This window comes from Gymnogyps californianus, chromosome 15 (genome assembly GCF_018139145.2).
Source record: "Gymnogyps californianus isolate 813 chromosome 15, ASM1813914v2, whole genome shotgun sequence".
Taxonomy (NCBI): domain Eukaryota; kingdom Metazoa; phylum Chordata; class Aves; order Accipitriformes; family Cathartidae; genus Gymnogyps; species Gymnogyps californianus.
In genome coordinates, this window is record NC_059485.1 from 11,740,845 (window position 1) to 11,752,017 (window position 11,173).

At 38.3% G+C, this 11,173-nt stretch overlaps 1 long non-coding RNA gene across 2 annotated transcripts; it reads right to left on the minus strand.

Moving 5' to 3' along the window:
* Positions 1–355: 355 nt before the first annotated feature.
* Positions 356–9,248, minus strand: LOC127022508 (uncharacterized). 2 transcript variants are annotated; one of them, XR_007767353.1, is made up of 4 exons: positions 9,183–9,248; positions 6,313–6,419; positions 3,805–3,865; positions 356–450 (listed from the first exon to the last, which is right to left on the minus strand). It is a non-coding gene; the product is annotated as an uncharacterized LOC127022508 (long non-coding RNA). The 2 variants fall into 2 exon arrangements; XR_007767354.1 differs by lacking the exon at positions 3,805–3,865.
* Between the last annotated feature and the right edge of the window lie 1,925 nt (positions 9,249–11,173).

An 11,173-nucleotide genomic window follows, 5' to 3' on the forward strand; every position in this document is an offset into this window, starting at 1 on the left:
TGGACACCAACTCCAAGTAAGAATATAAACCAGCTAACTGAAACATAATTGCTCTTTTAATATGAGCTTTGGCCTTTTTCTGCAGCAAGATATTCAATATTCAATGAACAAACCATGCTGTCTCCAACTTACAGATATTATTAACAGTTGAATCATCACAAGGTATCTTTGGATGGGTATATAAAGACAGACTGCAAAAAAATTCACAAGCTGTTTTCAAATTTAAGCAACAAAAGTCCTTGCAAAATAACAAGTTAAACAAGCAGACTCTTCTAGCTATATACTTTTAAAAAAAAAAATTCATCCCCTGAATCTCATCTCAGTTCAAGAGAAATTAAAATTCTTTTACCTGGGAATTCATTTTGCATTGTTCTGCCTTGCTCCCAATGCCACTGACTCCTGTGGGCTTCTTTTTCTAAGAACCTTCCTGTCGTAGGAAGTACAATAGCCCTAGTGATACCAAAAGTAAATAAATTGAACATTTTATTATTTAAGGTAATGAATCCATGTTATATTCTGATAATGTAATTTTAAAAACAAAGAGAAAAGTGTCCTGGAGGATACTCAAAATATGTAATATCAAATTAAATCTAAAGGTAAAAACTACCCTTCTGCTTTCTAAACGCAGAATGATTCCATGCTAAAAGTGTACATTCCTTCAAAGGAAAAAAGCTGACACAAGAGACCTAAGTTACCAACGGATAGAGAGAATCATGAATTAAAGACTTACAGATTAATCAAGATTGGGAAATGTAATTTGGATGATTGAGTATCTTTGGGATTTTCATGAAAAGGAGCATAAGGAACATATGGACAATCAGTGTCAGATTAACATCTAGATATGATCAGATCACTGAATACTCCTGCACCTTTCAATACTGTTTCATCACACTATGCCCAAGAGGTACCTTCCAAATAATTCCTATTAGAGAACGAACTAATTAACTGAGCAAAAAGATATTCAGAAACTCCTGTCAGTATAAGTCAATGATTGTATCTGGCACATGGCTTTTGATGTTTTTGAAAAATAGTTAGGTAAGATTTTCAATTAGTGCAGACTAAGTAGAGATTTACAGATTTCAAAGGCTTTCTAACAGTTTAACAACTGTTTCAAATCTTCAATAAAACATTATTTGATAACAGATGTTAGCCTCCTTTGTTTCTAAATCCAAAGGCAAGGAAGAATACCTTCCAAAACAGTCCTGTTTACAATTTTGTCTCAAGGGAGAAGGAAAAAAAAAAAAAGTACTTCAATAAAAAGCAATAAATAAAAACAGTTTCCTATTCACAGAAGCTAATTATGTTTACTAAAAAAAAAAAAGAAGAAAAATTCAGAAATTACTTTCAGTAAAATGCAAATAGTAGCAGAGGGAGATAAATAAAAACCCAATAGAATTGCTTGGTGTAATTTTGCAATCACAGCTTTCAGAAGCAGAGAGCTAAAAAAGAATAAAGAGTAAGTTGCTTTCCAATTACATAGAAATAATGTTACAACTAGCCAGTCTACAGAGGCAGAAAATGGGTAACTAGAGGAGAGTGACAGAACCAGCTTTTAGTGACATAGTGATAAAAAGGAGATAAAAAAGCAGCAGAAAACTCTCATGCAAACAAGTATTTGTAAACACCAGATAAAGAACAGCTGAAGGCAATAACTCAGGCTATAACATGGCTGATAAAGCAGCCTTGCAACATTCTAATCACCTAGAGTCCCAGGACTCCTTTTTCTGTGAGAAGCAAATAACTCATTGTTTTGATAGAGCAGTAAATTTCATGCATAATTTTGAAGTGCTGAAATAAGATGCATCCCTTAGGAAAGCAGACAGTTTCCAAGTAATTGAGAAATGGACATTGGAAATGGAATTACAATGCAGTTTGGATAGAACAATTCCCATATGGAGAGATTCCTGCAGAGCAGGACATCCTTATTATTAGACTCCTCCTGGTGCCCAGAAGCAGCATCACTGCTACTGTTTGACTGCACTGGTAATTTCTGATTATTCCACCTCATCTATACGAGAGCAGGGAATGTAACATAACAAAAGAACATGTTAGGTTCTTCTGTACCTATAACATCAGGTACATGTTATAAGAAAGGATGTACAAGCTTTATAGAAGTCTCCCACAGCCATCTATGGGTGCACATAAACTTTGGCAGAGGATTGCCAGAAGGTATTTGAGCAACTTAACTTGCTTCCTCCCTAAAACCCAGGCAAGTCTCAAACAGGTTTTACATATAACCAGGCTCCCACCCATACACTTTGCCAAATAAACCCCTCAGAACTCACCTAAAGGGCACACAGATCTAGCTAATAAGAGTATGGCCAAAACTCAGAATGAAATGTCACTTCAATACTATTAAAAACTGTCTCTAAGCACTTGTCTTCATTGTGTTTAAGTGATCTTGAAGTATAGAGAAATATGTGGATGGACCTTGGGCCAATAATAAATTCAACAACAATGGAGCCTCAGAACGCAGATGGATGACATAAACGTGTTGGAAACAAATTAGACACAGTAAAATAATTGAACATTAGTCTTTGCGTAATTAATTTGTTACTAACTGATATTAATTGTACCTTTCCTCTTGGATTTCTGTGAAGATGTTTCTCAATCACATAGTTTCTAATTTGCCTCAAGCCTTGTGAGGAAGCAGCACGTGCAATAACACAGGGCGATGCTTCCCATAGCTCCCTGCTGTTACATTCTAAATGACTCCTCTTTGCACAGTCATCCCTCTTTTCTATACATCTGCATTAGAAGTACAGCATTTACACTTGCTAAAGGCTTTTGTCATCTACATACTGTATACAACAGATTAAAGCTAGCATCAGGAAAGAATCAGAATTCATAGCTTTGAGAAGGCATTCTAATTTTTGCTATACATAAAAATATCCCTGCATACTCCCATTAACAATAACAAAAAATACAAGTATGAGTCTCCTCTCTGAGCATTCAGCTCTAAAATTGTCCCAGATCCTGACAAACAGCACGCAATTAAACAAGCAAGATCAGAATGAGAACAGAACAGTAATCAGATTTCTAAACCTCTCTGGAGGGTGTCATATCTGCACACATGTTGATAGGACTATTCCCTTTATTTTGGTGATTATACTGCAAAGTGTTTATAACTCTTTCCTAGAATAATAAAAAATGCACCTGAATAGAACTTCACCCACTGAGAGCCCACAAGTTCTTTATGCACAAACTTCCCTTTCATAAAAGAGATTCCTAACTGTTTCCACTGACCTGTTTAGTTGGTTGTTGTTTTGGGTTTTTTTTTGAAGGTTTATATGACAGTAATATTTTCTGGTGTACATCTGACAAAAGTGCATCAAATATTAAACATAGCAGAAGATTAAGTTTTACCAGCTAGAGCTATGTAATATTTTGGTCACCCCAAAACTTATTATAAATTGACAATCATTCTCACCCTTATGATTTCAGCCTTTTGCTTCCTCAGCTGTAATTAATTCTAAGAGAAGTCAAGCAAAACACAGTTATGTGACCCTAAGTAAATTTCAGGGACTCATTAACCTGTCATTCCATACGAATTTTGGTTCTTGACTGTACCTAGTGAAAATGGGAAAAAAAACCCAACAACCCACAGGGGTGTGTATGCAAATTTTAAGCCTTATTAAGCATCAATCACTTATTAGGAGAAGTCCTGAAACACAGCAGCAGAATTTCCTGGTCTTGAATAATTTTGACAGATAGAAAGATTTGGACATGGTGTCTACTGTTGTTCTACAAGGAAGAAAATATTGTTTCATAGTGTGTTGTGTGTGATTAAGTGTTCTTTGTTACCTTGTGTATTTTTCTGCAAGACTCCTGCCAATACAGTGTGGTAGCAAGTCTCCTGCAGAAACTGCAAATGGAAAAAGAGTTGTAACCTAGGAAGCTTTTTGCCACTGGTACTCATTAGGCTCTGACTGAAGAAAAGTCAGTTGAGAGAACCCACAACTACTCTCAAATTCCAAAGCCAAAACTGAAAATTTGGTAGGTATCAAGTCTTAACCTGCTGAGCTTCACCCTGCATGTTTTAAGGCACAAGTGCTCCCCTGTGCAGGGGCAGAAACCTGCCCCACTTGCACATCTTTTTGGAAACTGTCCAATTCAAATATTTTCATTGAGTACCCACCATTCAATCTGAGTAATAATTTTTCCCTCCCTCTAATTAACCACAACTTACTGGTTCAGTTGAATTTACATTTTCCACAAGCTCTTGAGAAGTAAAGATTTGAATGTTGTTGCCACAAATTGGTTGGCCTTAGTTACAGTTTAGTTGTGGCTTGCTTTATTTGTGAAGGATTTATTAGGATGAGAGGTACACAATGAATATTCCTATACCCATTGGAGCTGGGTTCTGCCACAATATTTAAATCTTTGGCACATGTTTCAAGCATATATACAAGTTTTATTAAATTTACGTACTTAGTCAAGCATTTAGAGGCACAGCTCAAGCTTAAAATTACCAAATATTAAGTGCTAGATGATTATTTAATCTTGTATCTGTAAAACATGCAGTTTCTTTTTGCTATCTAATCTTCATGGGTTTAAAGAGACATGGAGCAAAATAAGCCACACATCACTTGTTTGACTAGCAAGCTGCTTCTTCATTGGATGCATACATTTTTTCATCCTGATTTAGAATGTGCAGGTAGACCATAGCAATGTTGTTTTCCTACTGGTTTCTTACTGATTTGATCCATGTGGGCTTATTTTGAAAGACAGCCTCTTAACTGACTTCGCATCTTTTTATACAGCTATGTTAAGAGAGTATCTAAAGTAAAACAGTAAAGGGACTTGAAGTAGTGGGTTGAAATCCCAGAGAAAGTTTTAAGAATAAGGTTGATAGAGGGACAGAATCTCTTTTTCTTCTGCCATCTGCTATAGCTGGGGGAAAAAATCCAAAAACAAGATATGAAGTATTAAAGTCCTTTTGAAGTCATAACACAGCCACATACAAGACTGTATTCTTCTCCGATTTCATATGAGTGTCTGTGTGGGGTTTCTCCTCACTGTGGAGTGCAGGTCTCCCCCACCCTTGTAACAATAAAGTTAATTTTCAGATCTTTTACCTCTTCAGTTACTTGCAAAGTTTACAACTATACTAAAATTTCCCCTAGTATTAGGCCAGCAACACTAAAAGATTAATTGCTTATAAAAAACATTAACCTAAAAAATAAACTTCTGACATTCATTCTCATCACCTGTGCTTCATAGGTATTAAAAAAACCCACAGAATTAAATTTTATCACAGGGATAGTGCTGAAAAGAAGGAACTGTGATTACTGACTTGCTAAAAAATGCTTGAATGTTTTCAGAGGCACAGGCCTGAGTCACTTAAGCATTTAATTCCTGTTGATCTTAATGGAACTCAGGCACCTCTGTTCCTTCGTGAATCCGAGACTTGCATTCTTAAGGCCTTTCAATCGTGGTGAAAAAATGTACCCTATCACTTGCTAAATAAGTTCATTCTAGGTCGTATTTATGTCAGCTTTCATGTGGGCAATGCTAGCAAAGAGAACAGCAATCATTTTCATGTAGCTTGGGGCTTGAAACAAGCTCTCACTTATAGAGGAGTAAATTCAGGGTAATTCCATTTACTTCATATGATTGGATCTGGCCTCTTGCCTCTGACACTGCCTGTGGTAAAAAAACCCTGTGCTGTAACATTTTTTCCCCTCCAAAATAAGATTGCATTTTAAGGAGAATGCTTACTAAGAGGAATGTCAAGTTTTTGCACCACTTAGATTGTTAGCCTCTCTATATAGATATTTAAGCACAAGCAACAAAAATTATTTTTGTAAAATGAGAGGGGGAAGGTCATGCACAGACTTAACTCTTGCTACAAAATACCTTCCCCTTACACACACAATTACTTTCCCCTCCCTGCCCCCCAAAAAAGAAAATGGCAGTCTAAACACACAAGATGCCTGTAGTTATGTCACTGCATAAACTATATTGACAAGGGCAGAAAGATCCGTGATAAGGATTAGTACTCCAGTAGTTAAGAGAAAAAGATATGTCAGATACCTAAACATCTTTTCTGGCACGGTAAATTTTTTTGTTTGTTTGTTTGCTCTGACGTAACTATTCCCAGCAGTAGCCTACCAGGCAGGAGCAGGTGTACAGCTGCTACTGTGCCAGGTAACACATTGCTGAAAAGGGGAGCCAATTTTAAGCACTTGCAGAACATCTTCTATCACCCCCTCAGCAGAGTTTCAAGGTTGGCATATCTTTGCATCACTACTCTTGAAAATTTTGGCTTTGCTAATTAAATGTACAAATATTCCATAATAACTTACTTACAGTTCCCCGTGATAATTATTCTTTCTACTGAAAATTATGGCAACTGGAATCCTCTGCACGGCAGCACACACTGTGTACACCAAGAAAGAAATCAAAGTGTGTCATCACTGTTGATAGAAGGATAAATATAGTTGAAGTCAGATTAATATTTCCAAGATTACTCATTCCTACTTCAAAAGAGAAGCAAAGATCATGTGCAAAATGACAGCTACCCATCTGGGACTAGAAAAGTCACCATATGGATGTCTTTTTGCTAATTATAGATAAATTTTTGAACTAAGGGATTTAAAAGTAGGGATCTGTCAGTTCAGAAATATACTTCCTCTCCTCCCTCATTCAGGCAGTGCTTTGGTGCTGGCTAATCAATTAAGCAGAGCATTGGATCACACAGATTTGCTTCACCTTTGAGAAGGCAGTTTTCTTCTACTTCATGTAATATGAAGTCACATCTGTAGCTCAGTTAAAGAAAATTTGTTACGATGATTCCTTCTTTTTTTCAGATCAGAAGAACCTCTATAATCTTTTAGCCCAATGGCCCACATATCAGAGGCCATGAGACTGCCTCATATTACTGCTTCACATACAATATCTCTACTTGAGCTACAGCATATACTCCTGAAAAGCATCCCAAGTGCATTAAAAGATGTTTCAATAACATAATTATCACCCAAGGTAAGTTCTTCCAAGAGCAATTAATTTACATAAATGATTAAGTATATATTCCTAACATTGTGCAAGTTGGTTCCTCTTCCACTATAAGATTTTTTTTGTTGTATTTTGCCTGCTGAATTGACTGATTAATTCTCTATCAAATTACTGAATTGGTTGCATGTATTTATAGACCAATCACATTGTTCTTCAGCCTTCCCTTCTAGAACTGCAAACACTAGACAATACTCCAACAGCAATTTTATCAGTGCCAAATGCAGAGGCTGCACAGTCTTTTCATGCCTGCTTAGCATTTTATAGCATTTATACATGGATTGCATTAGCCTTTTTGTCACTACAGTAGAAATTAACTTCAACACATAAAGGTAGCTAATGTGAAGAAAATTGCATCCCTAATCAACAGGGAGAAACAGGCTTTTCCAGAAGACGGTTGAGAGCACTCATACTATGTTCATGACCTCTGATAAAGCCTCTTTTTCCTCCCCTCTGTTGAGTACGCTAAAGGTTAGGCAGGGCAAGTACACTGGATGTCACCCCTCTCTCCCAAGCGTGCTAGGGCTGTGGAGAAGAGTTAAAAAAATACAATTAAGTTGAGTTCTGACCAACAGCTGTGCTCTTCACTCCTCTCCAGAGGAGTTTAAGACACATCATAGCATCATCAGCTGTACTTCACCCATACAAACCCAGTATGAGTTCTGGTTAACATACAAGTCAACATACCAGAGACATTTTTTCATGCTTTTCTTCTACTGTCCTGGTAGAGTCTCGCATTCTGTTCATCATTAAACGAAACACCTATCACTGTTATGCACAGAATTAGTCCCTGTACCTGCCCTAGACACAGCTGAGTATCTAATTCCTGAAGATCACCAACAGTCATCTTTGACATCAACACATCAGTAAGACTCAGGATAAAAAGCTAGATAGAAGTGGCAATTGCACCTGATCCATTTAGCTTACTACTTAAAAGACAGCAGTTTCACCTTGCAGAGTCCCCAGTTGTCTCAGGAGCTAGTGCTTCCAGGGAAGCAGGCTGCCTGCAGCATCAGGGAAGGTGCTTTCAGCAGCTGGTGAGCAAGGGCCCATATTTTAGCTTCTCCCATTACCTTTCCTCACAGCCCAAGGTGGGGGGGGGGGGAGGGAATGTAAGGAGATAACTGCAAGTAATCTATTCCTTTACTTACATGACTTTTAATACAGGTGGCAATGATCTAGCACAATGATTGTCTATTGAGTAACAGAATTCTCAGTTTGAAGTAATCCTTTATCCTGGATATGATTCTTATCCCATCAAGGAGCTAGCTTAACACAGCATTTTTTTCCTCCAACTATAACACTACACCATTTAACTACAAGAGTTAGCTCTGTCCTCATCACTGGAGCCTTATTTCCAATCATCTTGTTATGAACAACTTAGTAGCTTATACTTTATCCATGCCCTGAAATCTGGAAGTTTAACCATGCATAAAAGCCTTTTGACTGTTGCAGTCACACTCCCAAACGAAGTGTGTCCATCCCCACACAGACTACAACCTGCAAAACCATCTTACGCCACTTCAGTCCCTATTAACTTCAGGTTTTCCTCATCTTATCATGGAGTTTTCCACCCTTGCTTTCAAGAAGTAAAATTACAGCACATAAATGACTTAGTCCTTCAGCTAAACTAAAGAACCTATACTTTCCTGGAGAAAATGCAGGAAGTTAGCCTTCCAAAAGATCATCTAAAATTCAGCTTTAAACTCAATCTAACATCCATCCCATGGATGAGAACAGTAGTTCTCCTCAGTAAGACGAAGGTAAGACAAGGCACTAAAATTCTAGGCCTATGTTCTGAGCTATTTGCTTTTAAACACAAAACTAACCTGCATCTGCCCTAGTCACTCTCCTCACACTACCTCAGCAGCCATCTTAGTTCACAAGCCCCTACCATATTCACACTCCAGCTGATATCCCGAGGAAGGGCTTTTCCCTCCCCTCACGCCCCCAGAAAATATCAAGCAGTCCTTCCATTATAGTTCTCTATTTATCCTAGTCTCAGCTGTGGCTCTCTAGTAACATCCCAGCCCTTTTATGTGCTTCAAAAATCACTCAAAGATAAAGCACTTGCACTCCCGCTCAGCACTGCACGCAACACAGCCACTGCAGCCCAGCAGCAGATGAACCCCTCCAAAGTCCACAGTGAGTTAGGCAGCAGGCCTCACCTTCTTTTAAAACTTTTCCATGCCTCCTGAGACAGCTCCAACATCTCCAGGCTGACCCCTTCCATGCCCTTGGGTACAGCCTCCTGCCCAGCCACTTCACTTCAAGTGCCCACAGGTGCCACTGCCACCCCCAGAGCCCCCTCACAGGAACCAGCTCCTCCCCTCCCCACCTGCAGCAGCTGCTCATCATCCCCCTCAGCTGGGGCTTCTAAAATTTTCTTTTAAAGACACAAATTAAATTGAGGCCTCCTTATTTGTACAAAAAGCTCGACTTTATAAAAAAAAAAAAAAGAGGGGGTGGATTTAGGAGTTGTAGCACTGAGCTTTCAAATACTCAGCTCTGAATTGGGTCTGGAAACCTTAGTGAGAGGCACAGAAAGACATGGGGGGTCACAGGCCTCACGATGAGATCCTTAACTATTAGTACGATGATCAAAGAGCTGCCTAAAGGCAGCATGAACAGAAACATTCAGGATGAGCTCCTGAAAAACTTACCTTTCATGAGAGTCAATAGTTTATGTGCTACTGAAAGGCAGCATCTGCTTCCGCTTGAAGTTTGCAAGGCTGAACTTGAAAGAATTTAAAGGTTTGTTTTTGCTTTAAAAGATCTGTGGTTGCCGTCTCTGCCCTGTTGTGTTCAGGAGAGCACTAATCTGGAATAAGGAAGTCAAAGTCAAGTCTCTTGCTTACCTGAAGAAGTAACAGTAAAAACACTTTTCTCACCTTTCTGGAGAGCAAACTATTTTCACGACTTTCTTTATCCCTTCCATCAAAGCAATACCGCTCTACAGAAAGTAACAGCAGATTTATGGGGCTGGAGAAAGGGAGCAGAATTCTGCCCTAATGATGCAGAGCGTGCTCCGAGGGGAGAGGGCATGGGTAGGCAGAAACTCCTTCAAACACAGCATAAACTTCTGTATCCCCCATTCTGTTTTTTTGCTCTACTAGGCTGGATTTTTAAACCAGATGACTGTACAATGGATCATGCTTTAAAGAAATTACCTCCAAAATGTACAAGCATTTTAGTAAAATATCCAATATTTTTTGCCAGCTGATATGTATTGTAAACTAACTTGTGGCATGCTAACATCCCATTTACATATTTCTCAGAGGTGTCAATGTATTACAACAGAAATCAGGTTAGTTCTTTGCTGCTTTCACCAGGCTTAGTTTGCTTCGGCTGACTTCTTTTGGATTCAGCTGGAGGACCATTAGGACCGAGGAATAAATGTCACGTGGAGTTTCTACTAAAGAGAATACCTCTCCTAATTCCCTGATGCTGTCCTCTGTCTTAACATGAAACTCAGGGGAAGAAAGGAGGAAATCCCTTAGAATAAACAAAAAGAGAATTTAGCCTATCTTCTCATAAAAGCATTGGTATTGATGGAGTTAAGGGATTGGCACAATTAAGTTGTTTATCTGCTGAAAATATGAAGCACAATGTGAATCATTACAATTCCAAAGAAAAGAAGATATATTTGAAAATGAGCAACAGCATGTGCTTATGCTTCCTTAAAATTAGCTTCAGGCCACTTGTTTGTATCCCACGATAATACCAAGCATGAAACAAAAGAAGAAAGTTTCTATATTGTAAATTTCTTTAGGAGTGAGTCCAAAAGTATATGGGTATGCAATGAGCACTGCTCGGGAGAAAACACATCCGAGGTTCTGTTCTACCAGAACTGCTAGTAATGCAGCCACTTAAATATGCTACCTAGAAATTTTGGTGTTTTAAATGTAGATCTTCCCTATGTAGGGAACAAGTAATGTGAATTTAGGTCCTTTTGATACAATGCTAACTTTCTAAATATGTGCAGATATATTTAGGAGAACAGGAGTAAGGTAATGATCTGTCCATCCATCAGGACGGTTTAGCAAAAAGGTACTTCAGAACAAATGGCATAGCGTGCGTGGTGGGGGGTGTTTGTGTGTTTTATAAGTGTACAAAATTTTAGTCACAGAGAAATCATGCATTCTCATGTACTGACCCA